Below are 17,061 nucleotides of genomic sequence, written 5' to 3'. Positions count from 1 at the left end.
CTCATTGAATATGCTTCACCGTGGCTGACTTATTTTCCCTCTCAACCATATTTCCCTTCCTTCTCCCTCTAACCTGTTGGCGTCCTTATTAATCAAGAACCCATCAACCTGCGCTTTAAATATACCCAATGACTTGGCCTCCACAGCCATCGCAGATGCACCACTCTCTGGCTGAAGATATTTTTCCTCGTCACTGTTCTAAAGGCTTTGCTCAGGCAGACGCACGGGCCAGGGGCCCCCCACAGGTGATCCACCTCACAGTGGAGACACAAGGGAAATCACTGCCAATCACTCTCTGCCGCTTCAGAGTGAGTCACCGGCGAGGGCACAGATCGGCCCTTCCTCCCTCTGCGTGACCTCGACATCACCAGCACATTCCTCCCACTGCTGCCAGTGCCTACAGGAAGTGCTGTCTCAAGAAAGTAACATTTCTGTACATGTGACAATAATTAACCAATTCCAGTCTATCTGGGACATGCCGTCCTCTCACAGAGGCCTCAAGACCTACATCACCAGACTCAGGACCAGCAACCTTCCTTCAACAGTCCAGTTCTTGAACCGTCCAGTACAGCACTGATCACCACAATTCAGCAACACCATCATACTTGGCACAAAAATGAGATTTAATTTTTATTTTCCAATTGTGTTTAATTTATGCTTTTCCTGTGAAGGGTGTTTCTCTGAAGTGATGTGGCCTGTGATCAACGGGGAGGAGGGGGGTGGTAGGGGCAGCTACGAGGCCTTGCCTGTAGCGTCCACAAGAGCCTCATGCCGTGGCATCACCCGTTACAGCCGCCCAGGAGAGGAGGCATCGGAGGCAGAGGGGGAAGAGAACAGAGCACGCTGGAATCTGTGCCGGGTCGGGGGCTGGTCCCTGCAGGCCGGCTCCCCTGTCGGTGCTGCTCTCCAGTGTTCGCTCCCTGGAAAACAAGCTGGACTGCTTTCACCTGCAGCTGACCCAGAGCAAGATGAGCAACTGCTGCGTGCTTGTTCTTGCAGAAACGTGGCTCCAGGACAATACCCCATGCACCATCAATCTTCAGGCCACACTCAGGGACTTGTGCTAATATTACTTTGTGACCACGTGCTTTTTCAACCACATGCACTCTCTGTAGTGTGCACCTTGGCTCCGAGGAACAATATTTCATTGAGCTGTATACGTGTGTAAACAGGCTGAATGGAAATTAAGCTTGAAATTGCTGCTACAAGTAAGTTTTCCATTGCATCTGTGCAATTCATGAACTTGAACATCTGATAATCAATTCCACTTGAACTTCAAGGCAGACCATTGATAATGACCAGCAAGAGAGAATCTGCAGATGCTGCAAAGATGCAGGTCCTGCTGAAGGGTCTCGGCCAGAAACGTCGACTGTACTGTTTTTCCCATTGATGCTGCCTGGCCTGCCAAATCCTCCAGCACTTTGTGTGCAATTCATTGAAGTGACCAACAATTTTACACACAACAGATTCCCAGATCAAAGTCAAATTTATGATCAAAAGATCATGTGTGTTATCAACCTTCAGGTTCATCTTCTTGAAGGCAGTTACAGGAAACTAAAGAAATACAACACGTCTATACATAACCAAAACTCTGCCACGGGCAGCTGCGGAAGGAGAAGGGTCGGGCTCATAAGCCCGTCCCGTAAACCCCCAGTGCTACAGAGATGCCAACAGAAGCTCCAAAGACCTCATCCCGGGGAGAGAGAGGATCTTTGCCAAGATGACGTAGGTGGGCAACGTCAAAGACTGGCCCAGGACAGGGGACTCTTGACAAGTTGCCATTGCCCCAGTAGGGGTGATGGGCTGAAATAAGTAGTTATACATAAGCAAAGACTGAAACAGCGTACAGTGAATGTGTCATTCGCGATAACATCTAACACACCAAGGATGTGCTGGGGGGAGAGCACAAGTATCACTACCCATTCCGGCACCAACGTAGGTGGGCATGCTATGTTGCCGTTGGATTATGTAATGACACTTGTGGTTTCCCACCAGCACATCCTTGGTATGTTAGATATTATCACAAACAACGCATTTCACTGTATGCAGAACTCAACAAACAACAAAACAACAGCACCCTCACACTTACACTGTCCTCTAACCCCAAAACAGTCCATTTTCTCAGCCTCCAGAGGACTCGGACTCGCAGGTTACACTGATAAATGCCCAGTTGAGGATCCATTGCTGACTGGTGGACCGTGGCTTGTTTACAGAAAGAAAGAGGTTTCTGCATTGTACAGCAACACCTGGAGAGGGTGGTCAGAGCATCAATCCTATTCTACAGTGCAAAGCAATTTCAAAGAAAATGACTCTGATGATAGCAACGTGGGCTGCAGCGACAGAGGCAGAGATGCACAGATAACAAATGATGTGAAAAAAGGCAACTTTTTCTTTGAAAGCAGAGGCAAAATTTCCACAGTATTCTTGGAATCGGTACAGTGATGAGTTCATGTGATTGTAAACAATATCACTTCCTGTTGCAGTTGGCTTTTGGACCAGAGAAAGTTACAGTGCAGCCTAGCTCCGTTCCGTGACGTTGCCAGACAGAGAGGACAGCCAGGGGCTCAGATCTCAACTCCAGCAGCCAGGCAGAGGTCACAGGCACATTACAAGCCAAGTCACTTTTATTGTCATTTCGACCATAACTGCTGGAACAGTACATAGTAAAAATGAGACAACGTTTTTCAGGACCATGGTGTAACATGACACAGTACAAAAACTAGACTGAACTACATAAAAAACACAGAAAAAAAAACTACACTAGACTACAGACCTACCCAGGACTGCATAAAGTGCACAAAACAGTGCAGGCATTACAATAAATAATAAACAAGACAATAGGGCAGTAAGGTGTCAGTCCAGGCTCTGGGTATTGGGGAGTCTGATAGCTTGGGGGAAGAAACTATTACATAGTCTGGTCGTGAGAGCCCGAATGCTTCGGTGCCTTTTCCCAGACGGCGGGAGGGAGAAGAGTTTGTATGAGGAGTATGTGGGGTCTTTCATAATGCTGTTTGCTTTGCGGATGCAGCGTTTAGTGTAAATGTCCGTATTGGTGGGAAGAGAGACCCCGATGATCTTCTCAGCTGACCTCACTATCCGCTGCAGGGTTTTGCGATCCGAGATGGTGTAATTTCCGAACCAGGCAGTGATGCAGCTGCTCAGGATGCTCTCAATACAACCCCTGTAGAATGTGATGAGGATGGGTGGGGGGGGGTGTGAGAGATGGACTTTCCTCAGCCTTCGCAGAAAGTAGAGACGCTGCTGGGCTTTCTTTGCTATGGAGCTGGTGTTGAGGGACCAGGTGAGATTCTCTGCCAGGTGAACACCAAGAAATTTGGTGCTCTTAACGATCTCTACCAAGGAGCCGATGTTCAGCAGGGAGTGGTCGCTCCGTGCCCTCCTGAAGTCAACAACCATCTCTTGTTTGTTCACATTAAGAGACAGTTTATTGGCTCTGCACCAGTCCGTTAGCCGCTGCACCTCCTCTCTGTATGCTGATTTGTCGTTCTTGCTGATGAGACCCACCACGGTCGTGACATCGGCGAACTTGATGATATGGTTCAAGCTGTGTGTTGCAGCACAGTCTTGGGTCAGCAGAGTGAACAGCAGTGGACTGAGCACGCAACCCTGGGGAGCCCCTGTGCTCAGTGTGATGGTGTTGGAGATGCTGGTCCCGATCTGGACTGACTGAGGTCTCCCAGTCAGGAAGTCTAGGATCCAGTTGCAGAGGGAGGTGTTTAGGCCCAGTAGGCTCAGCTTTCCAATCAGTTTCTGAGGGACGATTGTGTTGAATGCTGAACTGAAGTCTATGAACAGCATCCGAACGTATGTGTCTTTTTTGTCCAGGTAGGTTAGGGCCAGGTGGAGGGTGGTGGCGATGGCGTCGTCTGTTGAGCGGTTGGGACGGTACGCAAACTGCGGGGGGTCCAGTGAGGGGGGTAGTAGGGTCTTGATATGCCTCATGACAAGCCTCTTGAAACACTTCATAGACTTGGGTCTGCAGATCTACTGGGGAAATCAGAAGCCTGACGTCTTCTGGAAACTGGAGGCCCAGAGGCAACCTACCAGGGATTGGAGGAGTGAGTGAGAGAACAAGAGAATGAGACAGAACAAGAGAAAAAATGGGGGGGGGGGGGGAGAGAACAAGAGAACAGACAAGAAACGAGAGAGCGAATGAGAATGGACAAACGAGAGAACGAACGTGTGGCAGCTGGGTGGGGAGAAGGAGCTTGCTTTACTGTTGCTTGTGTTGATCTGCTGAATGGGATGAACATCCTACGTTAATGCTGGAATGTGTGCCGACACTTGCAGACTGCCCCCAGCAGATCCTATCGGTTGCTAACACAACAATGCTGACTTTACTGCACGTCTCGGTGGACATATAATAAATAATCTGAATCAAGAGGCCAGTAGGCCGGTATTTCTGTACATAAAACCAGAAGACATTGGGACAGAATTAGACCATTCAGCCCATCAAGTGTGCTCTGCCATTCCATCATGGCTGATTTATTATCCCCCCTCAACACCATTCTCCTTCCTTCTGTCCATAAGCTTTGATGCCCTGTAACAAACCTTTCCTTTTCACAACATCACCCAAAACACCAAACACCTTGTAAGTGAAGTTACTGTGATAGCCAACTCGTGCACAGTAAGCTCCCAGGGACAGAATAACATCCCTCAGTGATGACATCCAACAGCACCCAGCAGACGATGGTCTATCCTCCAGACCATCACCAAGGCAAATGTCCGTCAGCCGTGTCAGTGGGCCAGGGAGTTCAAATTTCAGCTTTTATCAGGTCTCCCTCTCAGTTTCTGCTACTCCAGAGGAAACAAGCCAATCTCTCCTCATAGCTTACCCTCTCTAACCCAGGCAGCATCCTGATGAACCTCCTCTGCACCCTCCCCAAAGCCTCCACAAACCTTCCTGTAACGTGTCAACCAGAACCAAATGCCGTACCCCACATCTCCGCCCGTCCATGTTTAAGGGTCCTGCCTGGGGCATACACGCCCAGGGTTTAAGCACCAGGGAAACTAGCATCTTGCAGCGGCAGCAGTGTACATTACGGACGTGGCCAACAGTTAATGTGGAATAAATAATCATAAATTACACACAACTTTGAGTCCTAGATAGCTAGTCTTCACCCACCTCCAAGTGTGGCAATGGTAAATACCAAAGGACATCCATTTAGAATGCAAGAGACCATAAGATGCAAGAGCAGAGTCAGCTCCACCATTCCATCATGGCTGATTAATTATCCCTCTCAACCCCATTCTCCTGCCTTCATAGAAACATAGAAAATAGGTGCAGGAGTAGGCCATTCGGCCCTTTGAGCCTGCACCGCCATTCAGTATGATCATGGCTGATCATCCAACTCAGAACCCTGCACCTGCTTTCTCTCCATACCCCCTGATCCCTTTAGCCACAAGGGCCATATCTAACTTCCTCTTAAATATAGGCAATGAACCGGCCTCAACTGTTTCCTGTGGCAGAAAATTCCACAGATTCACCACTCTCTGGGTGAAGAAGTTTTTCCTCATCTCGCTCCTAAAAGGCTTCCCCTTTATCCTTAAACTGTGACCCCTCGTTCTAGATTTCCTCAACATTGGAAACAATCTTCCTGCATCTAGCCTGTCCAATCCCTTTAGAATTTTATACGTTTCAATAAGATCCCCCCTTACTTCACCCTAACTAATCAAGAACCTACCAACCACTGCTTTAAATATACCCAAAGACTTGGCCTCCACAGCCACCTGTGGCAATGAATTCTTAAGATACAACACCCTCGGGGTAAAGAAATTCCTCCTCATCCCTGTTCGAAGGGGAAGTCCTTGCATTGTGGGTTGCACCATCTGGTCCTAACCTGCCCCCACTACAGGAAACATCCTCTCCACATCCACTCTATCCAGCCCTTTCAATATCCAATAGGCTTCAATGAGATCCACCCCACCCCCATTCTTCTACACACCAGTGAGTACAGGCCCAGAACCATTACATGCTACTCGTACATTAACCCTTTCGTTCCCAGGATCATTCCAGTGAACCTCCTCTGGACCCTCTCCAATTTCAGCTCATCCCTTCTTCGATAAGGGGCCCGAAAACTGCTCATAATGCTCCAATACTTTAAGATTAGTATTCATTGGGCTATGTATTACACAGACAGTGGTGGGTGTGTGGAATGTGCTACAGGGGTAGTGGTAGGGGTAAATAAATTAGGGACATTTAAGAGACCCCTCGATAAGGACACGCACGACAGAAAAATGGAGAGCTATGTAGAATGGAAGGGTGGCAGGGGTGAAGATAGGTCTCTACCAAAGGAGGTGTCAGGTGCACCTTCCCTCCGCTAGCCTGCAGGTCACCCTTGGGCAAGGTGTAGCACTTGCTTAGTTCCCCAATCATGTGAAGCCATGGGAGCAGGTGGTGGATGGTCGTATGAGCAGCCGGTGCAGATCACAAGTCCTGGTTATGCGACCACTGACACCAGGCAGACAATTTCTGAAGAGTATTGATAATGGTTGGGGGTCACCCATCTTGTAAAGACACTGCCCCGAAGAAGGCACCATTTCTGTAGAAAGATTGGTCAAGAAGAATCATGGTGAAGGGAAGATCATGATCGCCTACGTCATATGATCATGGCATGCAATGATAGTGAGGATGATGTGGAATGGAAGGGTCAGATTGATCATGGAGTAGGTTTATACAAGTTGGCACATCATGGGCCAAACCGCCTGCACTTTGCTGCTCTGCCCTATGTTCAATATGGAATAATAAATAAAAATATCAACCACACCACTGCAAGAAGGAGCAGAAAAAAATTGTGTTAGTTTTTTCCCATCAGTTCAGAAACACGATGGCGAGCGCTGTTGAACCTTGTTGTGTGGGTCTTCAGACTCTTGTACCTCCTGCCTAATGGCAGCAATGAGAAGAGGGCACGAGCTGGATGGTAATGGTTACTACTGTGGTGATCGGTGAATTATAGTGGGTCCAGGTTCTTACTGAGGCAGGGGTTGATTAAACAATGGATGTTTGTGCTTCCAGACAGCAATCAATGAGGCACATCATCACACCCTTCTAGGGCCCTGGTTCAACTGATGCTATTGATATCAAAAGCAGTAAGAGCATAGGGAAAACTGCCTTGTAATTCTCGTAGCAGACAGTGATGCAGCTAGTCGGAAACAGTCGACAGTGCTCCTATAAGAATTGTTTAGAATGTGGGTGGGGGGGGGGGGGAAGGAAGTGCCTCACTCCCCTCAGAAAGCAGAGACACCTTGCTTTCTGACCTTGACCATAACCCAACTGTAACAATACCTCAACTTAAATGTTAGCAAAGATTCAGCAACCTGTGGTGTGAATGCATTGGCGTGACAAAGAGGTGGAAGTGGAAAATGTGAGGAGCGTGCAGGAGATTTTGATGTTCACGGTATTATTTACACACTTATTTATCATACTTTGTTTCTTTTTAACATCTGCAGTTGGTCTTCTTTGGCACATTGGTAGTTTGTCAGTCTTGTGTGTAGTTTTCATTGTTTCTATTGTATTTCTTTGTTCAACTGTGAATGTCTGCAAAAAGAAATCTCAGGGTAGACCTTGGTGGCATACTATAGACGTGCTTTGATAATAAGTTTATTTTAAACTATATAGGTTAAGGAAATGGGTAACAGTTTGTCAGATGGAGTACATAACATGGGAAAACACCAAGTTACCCACGCTGTTATGTAGAATAGATCAACAGGATGTTGTTTAGATGTAGACAGACCACAGAATGCTGATTTAGACACCAAGCACAAAGTCAGCATGTGTGTACGTAAGTAGGCATAGGGATCGACTCTGCCCAGCATGGACTCAATGGGCTACTTCCATGCCACGACGACACTGGAGTAGACAGGCAAGGTAGACTTCATTAACTGGGCAATGCATGAGTGAGGCCACATCGGGGGTAGTGCAGTCTCCTTATCCAACGATGCTCATTCATTGGAGATGGTTGAGAGAAGCTTCACCAGGTGCATTCATAGGGGGGTGGCTCATGAGAAAAGATTTAACACCATGGACCTGTGCTCACTGGGGTTTAGAAGAACAATGTGATATTCTTAGGAGAGTACAGCACTGAAACGGGCCAGTCATTAATAATGGCTAGAGTTGCCCATCTTGCAAAGACACTGCCCAGAAGAAGGCAATGGCAAACCACTCCTGCAGTAAAAATTAGCCAAGAACAATCATGGTCATGGATAGGGAAAAAGAGAAAGAACAACAGCGTGAAGGGGGACTTCCCCACAAGCACACATTAAAGATAGGTGGAAGATCATGATTGCCCATGTCGTACGATTCCCAGATCTCTGGTTCTAAAGCACTCCTCAGTGCCCTGCCACGAACTGTGTATACAACCAAACTGCTTCCAGTCACACAAGTGAGGCTAGATGGTCCATCCATACATTTACTCAATCTGTACCTCTCTCACTGAATGGGTCACCGGGAGAACAACAAGGTTGGTGCTGAGAGAATGTTTCCCCTAGAGGAATTAGGAGGTAGAGCTTCAGAATAAGGGGAAGCCTAGTCCCATCAACCTGCACCTGGACCACACCCCTCCTGTCCATGTACTTATCCAAGAATAAGGCATGACTTTGTGCCCCTTCCTTTCTAGTTCTCTTGAAGAGTCTTGGCCCAAAACGTCAACTGTTTATCCTTCCTATTGATATTCTACCTCCACGGGGACCACTGTTGTGTATTTACTATCAGCAATATTTTAAATATACTGTTTTGATTAAGCATTCTTTGTTGTTTCAATGATGTAATATGGTTATACGTATGAAGGGTGTAAAGACATGCCTCACCAAATATTGTCCAGAAGAATATGTATCCGTTGTGTAATGAACTCCTGCCTCGGGAGACTTGGACCATTTCAATTCATCCATCATGACAACAGGCCTACAACAGATGCTATCCATTGGCTCTCCACTCTGATCGGTTCCACCCAGGCTCTCTTCTTGCTGTTGCCATCAGGAAGGTGGTACAGGAGCCCCAGGACTCACACCACCAGGTTCAATAACAGTTATCACCCCTCAATCATCAGGCTTTTGAACCAGAGGGGATAACTTCACTTGCCCCATCACTGAACTGTTCCCACAACCCATGGATACACTTTCAAAAAGACTTTATAATGTTATTGGTATTAATTGCATATATATTTATAATCAATTCTTTTTTTTTTCCTTTCATATTCCACGGTTTCATGTCTTCTGTACAGTGGTTGCTTGTCCATCCTGTTGGGTGTGGTCTTCATTGAATCTATTATGGCTCTTGTATTTACTAAGTATGCCCACTAGAAAATGAATCTCTGGTTTGCATATGGTGACACATGTACTTTGGTAATAAATTTACTTTGAACTTTTGTACTTCGGACCATTTGGACAACTAGAACATGTCAGGCTGTGGTCCACTGGCTAAAGCCTGGTGTTTAACAGCATCATTCCCTCAAATTTGGTTGTCAATCTCAATTATTTTCGGAATAAGGAGAAGAGGAGGAAGAAATTCAGCCCAGAGTTTATTCTACCAGTGAATGAATTCACAACCATGCTGAGTCCCTGCCATCCGGCCCATCCCAATTCTCAACACACCATGGCAACTTGGCTTCATTCCCCACTCTGAGCCTCAACAGGGCTGATGAAGTCTCTTCTCATCACAAAGCTCCCAATAAACTAGACGGAAGGAATTGCTGGAAGAACAAAGTCATTGTGAACACAGTTCAAAGGAGCAAAGCTTTCCTCTTTGGGGTGGAGGAGGATGAGAGACAATCAACAGAGGTGTACAAGATGAGATGATAAGAGGCATAGATAGGGCAGAAATGGCTCTTAAGGGGCCATGATTTTAAGGTGATTGTCAGGAAGTGTGTGTGGGGGGGGGGATATCAGAGGTAGTTTTTCTTTAAAACTCAGAGTGGTGGTTGTATGGAGCACCTTACACCTACGGTAGAGGTAGATTCATTAGGAGCATTTAAGAGGCTCTTAGATAGGCACATGGGGGACTATGTGGGAGGGAAGGGTTAAACTCACCATAGAACAGGTTAAAAGGTTGGCACAACTCCGTGGGCTGAAGGGTCCGCACTGTGCTGCAAAGTCACAGGAAGGCACCTGACCCTCACAAGCTGCTCTACCACTCCGTATGACAAGGTTAAACTTACTCCCTCTGGAATTTGACCCTTTCTCCCAAGGAAAAAGACTCTGGCTGTCCAGCTTACCTAAACCACCTCACAGATCTCCCCTCCGTCTCTGCCACTCCAGAAATAAATAACCAAGTTTGTCTAATCAGCCCGAAAGAAATGAGTTCTCCATTTCAGCATTCGGATCAGTTTCCATTTCACCACCCACAACCCCTCCTCCAGACGAGCACATACAACTGACCACCACCAAATAGCGTCTGGGCTCTCCCCTTTTTCTCTGTTCCATTCCTCTCTCACCATTTCTGTTCTCACCTGCCCACTGCCTGTGTCTGGTGCCCCCCCTCCTTCCCATTCTCCCACTCCCCTCTTTCCTTGTTCTTCAACACTTTACATCTTCCACCTAGCACTTCCAATGAAGAACTTATTCTGGGGAAAAAAAAAGATAAACTCCTGTGATATTTGTAACTGTGAAATACAAAAACCAACAAGCCACATTGGGCTTGTATGGGGTGAAAGAGGAGGAGGAGGAGGAGAGGGGAGGGCGGGGAGAGAGGAGAGAGGAGAGAGGAGAGAGGAGAGAGGAGAGAGGAGAGAGGAGAGAGGAGAGAGGAGAGAGGAGAGAGGAGAGAGGAGAGAGGAGAGAGGAGAGAGGAGAGAGGAGAGAGGAGAGAGGAGAGAGGAGAGAGGAGAGAGAGGGGAGAGAGAGAGAGAGAGAGAGAGAGAGAGAGAGAGGAGAGACTGTGTGTGTGTGTGTGTGTGTGTGTGTGTATATATATATATATATATATATATAAATAAAACGGTGCAGGACGACGCCACAGGTGTCTCCATGGTGTGCACCGTGAACTGTTGCCCTACAGAAGCCAAGCAGAAGTCGCTGCCAACCTCTGTGTCTCTGGTTGGAAGGCACATTGGACCAAGGAAGGACCATGCTGCTCAGAAGATGCTTGTAAGTGACGAATGCAGTGGTTTGCCAACAACAGTTTTTGTAGGCAACATTTCTGAGAAAATTTCAAATGTTAATCAGGCAATTACTTGCAAAATATGGCTCAGTTTCAAGCTGAAAAAGAGGTCAAGCAACTTCAGGAAAGTTGCAAGCATTCAGCTTTTATGGGTATAAACAACCAGAATCCATTCTGCGTACATTATGGTTATTGCATGAAGTTCAAGTGGGGAGAAAAAGCTGCTTGTAAAAGTAGATGCAAAGACCAAAGCCCCGTTGGAAGGCCAAAGAGAAGGAATTAATGGAGATATGTAAACAGAAGATTTGTCTGATGATGTTGTGGATGAGGAAACCAAGAGGAGAGGTCAGGTGGTAAAGGGAGCAATAGAAGGATCAATAAGAGAATACTCCAGTGAACTAAACCCACCTTCCCAAGATCAAGCGAGAAAGAAGGAAGAAAAGAAAGGGGAGGACAACACAGGTGCTATGGAAATGGAAGAAGATAAATGAGACCTAATTTATCAAGAAATCAGCAAATTCAGAGATATTCACAACGAGCAGAAAAAGGAAGGCAAGGAAAGGCTTGGAATTGAAATGTAAAGAAGAGACAAACAGAAAGAACGTGAGTGAGAAGGAGAAATACCTGAAAGGGAGAAGGAATATGAGAAAGAAAAAGTAGGAACGTGAGTGTGAGCGGGATGGGGTCCAAGACCGAGACAGTGATAGGGATCGTGAGAGAAGCAATGATCGAAGTAGATCCAGAGAGCAAAGCTAAGAAAGGGAGAAGAAAGGTGTCCTGAGTTGTCAGAACCACTTCCAGAGTCAATTCCTACAACCTTCACAAAGGAGGCCCCAGAAGGGGAGGTTGTTTTTTCAGCCACAAGTCCCAGCTGCCGAGCAGGGTGGCCTCCCTTGTCAGGAACGTCATTATTCCACAAGAGCAAGGAATCCTTCACGGTGATTAAATCTGAAGGCCTGAACGGGACCATTTAAATTTACTATGCTGCAAATGTCTATATTGTAGTTGTATACATAGTATATTGTATATATAGCATATGTATACAAGTTGAGATGCATTCTGTATTGAGTTGGAGATTATAGTTAAGCTGGGGGGAGTATTGCGTATTTAATATCAGTAATATTGTAAAAATATTGTTTCATCCTTTGGAATCCGCAGCATTGTTTGTTGTTTATTCCTTATAGATATATGTACAAAGTACGTGAATGGCACATGTCATCACACTACTGTGTCATAAGTATGTGCATCACAAAGTAAAAACAAGTTAGGCTCTCATTCTGAACTCCTTTGTTTTTCCTCATATCGTTTTAGGTTTCTGAGTTACTAAAATAACAACCCCAGCCTCGCTGGAGACTTGCCTGGCTCAGTGACACAGAGAGCTGTGCTGGCTGGAGTCTGGGCTTTATGCTTTGGCTCTCAGTAGGGTCAGCCATGCCAAACAGGTCAGAGGTACAGGCCAGACTAAAAGTGGTCCACAGGTCCTCCAGCTTTTCGGGGGTTCAGCTCAGGGCTAGCGACCCTAACTGGTCAAACAAAACTGTTATGGAAACAGCAATGAAGAATCCTCCTATAATGCACGACAGTGTTCCCTAGTCTCCGTCCAGGAGCTGCGTGGCTGACGGTAGTGAAAACCGGGAAGAAACTACCGGCACAATGAAAGAAGCTCCGAATGCCACCAGAGATGAAAGACCTTCATTGCCGACCTTAACGCCAGCGGCCTAACGGGTAGCAAAAAAGTTTTTTTAAATTAGATGCTGTGCACCTCCAGCACTTTGTGTGTGTTGCTCTGAATTTCCAGCATCTGCAGAATCTCCTGTTTGGGATTAACCAGGTTTACAATCTCCTGTTTGGGATTAACCAGGTTTACAATCTCCTGTTTGGGATTAACCAGGTTTACAATCGCTAGAAGCACACTTTCCTCTGGAATTCCAAACTTTTGGATTTTTATTGAGCAGTGTTAGAACCAGAATAGACACCTTCAGAAAGAATGCCTTTTAAATAAGCTCCTATTGGCACATAATACAAACTGTCTCAGCTGGAAATCTTTCTTAATTTAAACACAAGTGCTAAATGTTTAAATAGTCACATTCTTGCTGTAACACTCCGATCAAATCACTTGCATGCAGCCTAATTTCACCAACAGAAGCTGTTAAAAAGTCAGAGTCATGAGATTATCTCACCGAAAACAGCAGATATCAGGTGAAAATATAGGCCAATGCAACTTCACCAGAATTAAACTACGTTTCCTAGCTTCTCCCATCATGTAGAAGGTACAGGAGCCTCAGGACTCACACCACCAGGTTCAGGAGCAGTTACTACCCCTCAACCATCAGGGGATAACTATTTCCATCTATTGAGATAGTCCCACAACCAATGATATGACTTTAAGGACTCTTTATCTCATTATCTCATGTTCTCATTATTTTTTACTATTTATTTATAATTTGTATTTGCACTGTGATCAATCTTTCATTGATCCTATTATAGTTACTATTCTATAGATTTGCCAAGTATGCCCACAGAAAATTGAGTCTCAGGGTTGTATGTAGTGACATAGATGTACTCTGGTAATAAAATTTACTTAGAACTTTGAACTTTTTTTTTCCAAATGAATTCATAGCTCTCTCTAAAAAAACTGGTCTGGTCACATATTGTTCATCACCGAGTGAGCATACTTCCAAAATGAGTAACCAGATCAGAGCTTCAAACACAGACAAAAGGTCCATGATCCATACAGATGGAATGATTTGATGTAATATAGCCTCAGATCATTCTAAATGCATTCTCAGTAATTCACATATTAAAAGAAAGTCAATATGATAGTTAAACATTAGGCTTGACATCTAAAACCAAACAGAATAGTTTTTCCTATGATTTGACATCTCAGAAACAGAAGTGACCTCATCCCACTGTTTACAGAACACACTGTGACCCATCACACCATGCCAAACATTCCCTTAAAAGCCAGCCCCGTGCACTTGCCTGGAAGTGGTACTGTTTTCCCAGCTGCTTATCTCATCGGGGGCCGGCCGCTGGGAAGAAGCTCTGCCATAGATTACAGAAACACGGCATCAGACATTCTTCACGTAATGAGGGCACCTTTGCCCTCTGGTGATGTCACCGTGGAAGAGGATTTAGTAGAGCTTTCTAGTCACCCCTCAGAAACACAAGAGATTCTGCAGATGCTGGGAATCCAGAGGAATGCACGCAAAACACTGGAGGAATGCAGCGGGGCTAGATTCAAAGATCCAAAGCACATTTATTATCACCTTGAAATTTGCCTGCTTACAGGCTGCCAGAAAGCAAGGAACCCCAATAACCCAATTTATAAAAACAAAAATCAAAACTGACTGCACAGAGAAAGTGGAGGGGGGGGGGGGGGGGGAAGCGCACAAACTGCAAACAGTAGGAGCACGTGACAGCATTCGAAGAAGATCGAGTCCTTAGTCCTGCTCCCCGGAGCAGCCGGATTCGGACCAAGCCTTTGTCTCGGTAGCACAGCGGCCAGAGCAGTTCAGGGCCAAGAGATGAATTAGCACTGTGGGAGAGCGAGGAGAATCAGCCCCACACTCGCCTCCGGTCCCCGGCCCTCAGGCTTTCCAGTGCATCTTGACCAGCGTTTGAATTGCTCCTCACACGAGGACCTGGACCTCGGCGCAGCAACACGCCCGGTCCGCTCAGCCCGAAGCCGTTCTCAATCTCACCACATCGGCTCGGCGCTTGAGCAAACCAACCTCATGCTTGGGTCAGGCGGACGGGCGTTGAAACTCTTCCTCTCCAAACCGCTCACTCCGTCTCCGACAGCGATACCATCTCCATCTGCAAACCCAGCTCGAACACGCCGTGCTTCACGATACTCCAGCTCAGCTCACCCTGCCGAACCAGCCCACCGTCTGCGGTGACAGCCCACCGCAATTTCCTTCAGAAAAGATGTCACAAGTAACATTTTGATCAGCCAGTAAGCTGTCACACGCCTTTGGTAGAGTCACCTTGAACTGGAAGTGCCAGGTGACATCTATGGAGAAGAATAAGTTTCGGCCTACGACCCTTCATCAGTTCGGAGATCCTACAGGATTTTGTGTGAGTTAGTCACACCTCCACCTGGGGATCACAATAACCCAACCACCTGGTAACATTGCTCCCACAACAGGCCTCAAAAGAGAAGTAAAAGAATTCAACAACTTCAGATGTCCTTTCTCTCTGGCCAGCGCCTCTGCTAGTCGCCCGTCTTTAAAATTGGCTCAGTTTTTTCGCTTCTTCAAGAGGACCGCTGGGAATTCTGGGCGTTCCCCACATTTTACAGCTTTTCTGTTTCCTTCCTCTCTCTGGCCCCAAGCTAATCACCATGGTAACCCAGGCCTCACCCCATCAGTGATATCCTCTTCATCCGGGGTGGTTATTCCCCTCCATAGATGTTGCCTGACTTGCTGAGTCCTTGCACTTGCATAAAACTAGACCGTAAGATGTTGGAGCCAAATTAGGCCACTCAGCCCATCGAGACTGCTCCACCCTTCGATCAGGGCAGCGCAGTAATGTAGCAGTTAGTGCAACGCTCTACAACGACAGCAATTCCCGCCACTGCCTGTAAGGAGTTTGTACATTCTCCCCGTGACAACGTGGGCTTCCTCTGGGTGTTCTGGTTTCTTCCCACAGTCCAAAGATGTACGAGTTAGGGTTAGGGTTAGAAAAACTGTGGGTATACTCCACTGACACCAGAAGGATGGCTACCCCCAGCACACTCTTGGACTGCGGTGGTTGTTGACACAAACCATGGGATTCCACTGCACACTACCGTGTTTTGGCGTACAGGTGACAAAGGTAATCCATACAGATCACTTGATCGCATCAGTGCACTGAGGTAGTGCGGGGAAAAGAAATGCCAGAATGCAGAGTAAGGTGTTACAGAGAAAGTGCAGTACAGGTAGACAATGACGTGCAAGATCAAAATGAGGCAGGTGAGGTCAAGTGTCCATCTTGTTGTAGTGGGGACCACGCAACAGTGGGGTAGAAGCTGTCCTTGAACCTGGTGGCACATGTTTTCAAGACTTTTGTATCTCCTGTCCAATGAGCTAGGGAAGGGGAGCGAGCGTCTGGGGTAGGAAGGGCCCTGTTTTGTTTCAAATTTCAAGCATCAGCTTTCTTTGATTTTTCCAGGGAAGTAGCTGTTCTGAAATGTGTGTGGTGTGGAACTTCAGTACCTCCTGTCTGATGTCACACTGATGCTAAAATACTTGCACAAGAATTTTTTTTATAAATTTGTGATCATATCTCCTGGAGTCCGGCACTTGAACATTTTAATTCCAGGACAAATATAGATTGGGTGGCAGAGTGGATATATGTCTCTACCAAAGGAGGTGTAAGGTGCTCCTTCCCTCTGCTAACCTGCAGGTCACCCTTGGGCAAGGTGTAGCACCTGCTTAGCCCCAATCAGGGTCATGTGAAGCCATGGGAGCAGGTGGTGGATGGTCGTATGAGCAGTTGGTGCAGATCACAAGTCCTGGTTATGCGACCACTGACACCAGGCAGACAATCTCTGAAGAGGATTTATAATGGCTGGAGTCACCCATCTTGTAAAGACACTGCCCAGAAGAAGGCAATGGCAAACCACTTCTGTAGAAACATTTGCCAAGAAGAATCAAAGACCATGATAGCTTACGTCATTCGACGCAGCACATGTTGATGATGTCATACAACACAGCACATAATGATGTCATACGACGCAGCACATAATGATGTCATACAACACAGCACATAATGATGTCATACGACGCAGCACATAATGATGTCATATGACACAGCACATAATGATGTCATACGACGCAACACATAATGATGTCATACGACGCAACACATAATGATGTCATACGACACAGCACATACTGACAATGATGCACATAGAAGATCAACAGTAGAACAGACGAACAGGCCCTTTGGCCCATAATGCCTGT

The 17,061-nt window shown here is 46.5% G+C and overlaps 1 protein-coding gene across 1 annotated transcript in view; it reads right to left on the bottom strand.

Moving 5' to 3' along the window:
* The window catches only part of LOC140717362 (MAP kinase-activated protein kinase 2), a 199,269-nt gene that overhangs the window by 171,073 nt on the left and 11,135 nt on the right, over positions 1-17,061 (bottom strand). The gene's annotated exons all lie outside the window — the stretch shown is intronic.

Source organism: Hemitrygon akajei, chromosome 27 (assembly GCF_048418815.1).
Source record: "Hemitrygon akajei chromosome 27, sHemAka1.3, whole genome shotgun sequence".
NCBI classification, from domain to species: domain Eukaryota; kingdom Metazoa; phylum Chordata; class Chondrichthyes; order Myliobatiformes; family Dasyatidae; genus Hemitrygon; species Hemitrygon akajei.
Note: the sequence above shows the minus strand (reverse complement) of the source record. Positions and strands in the feature narration are given on the sequence as shown.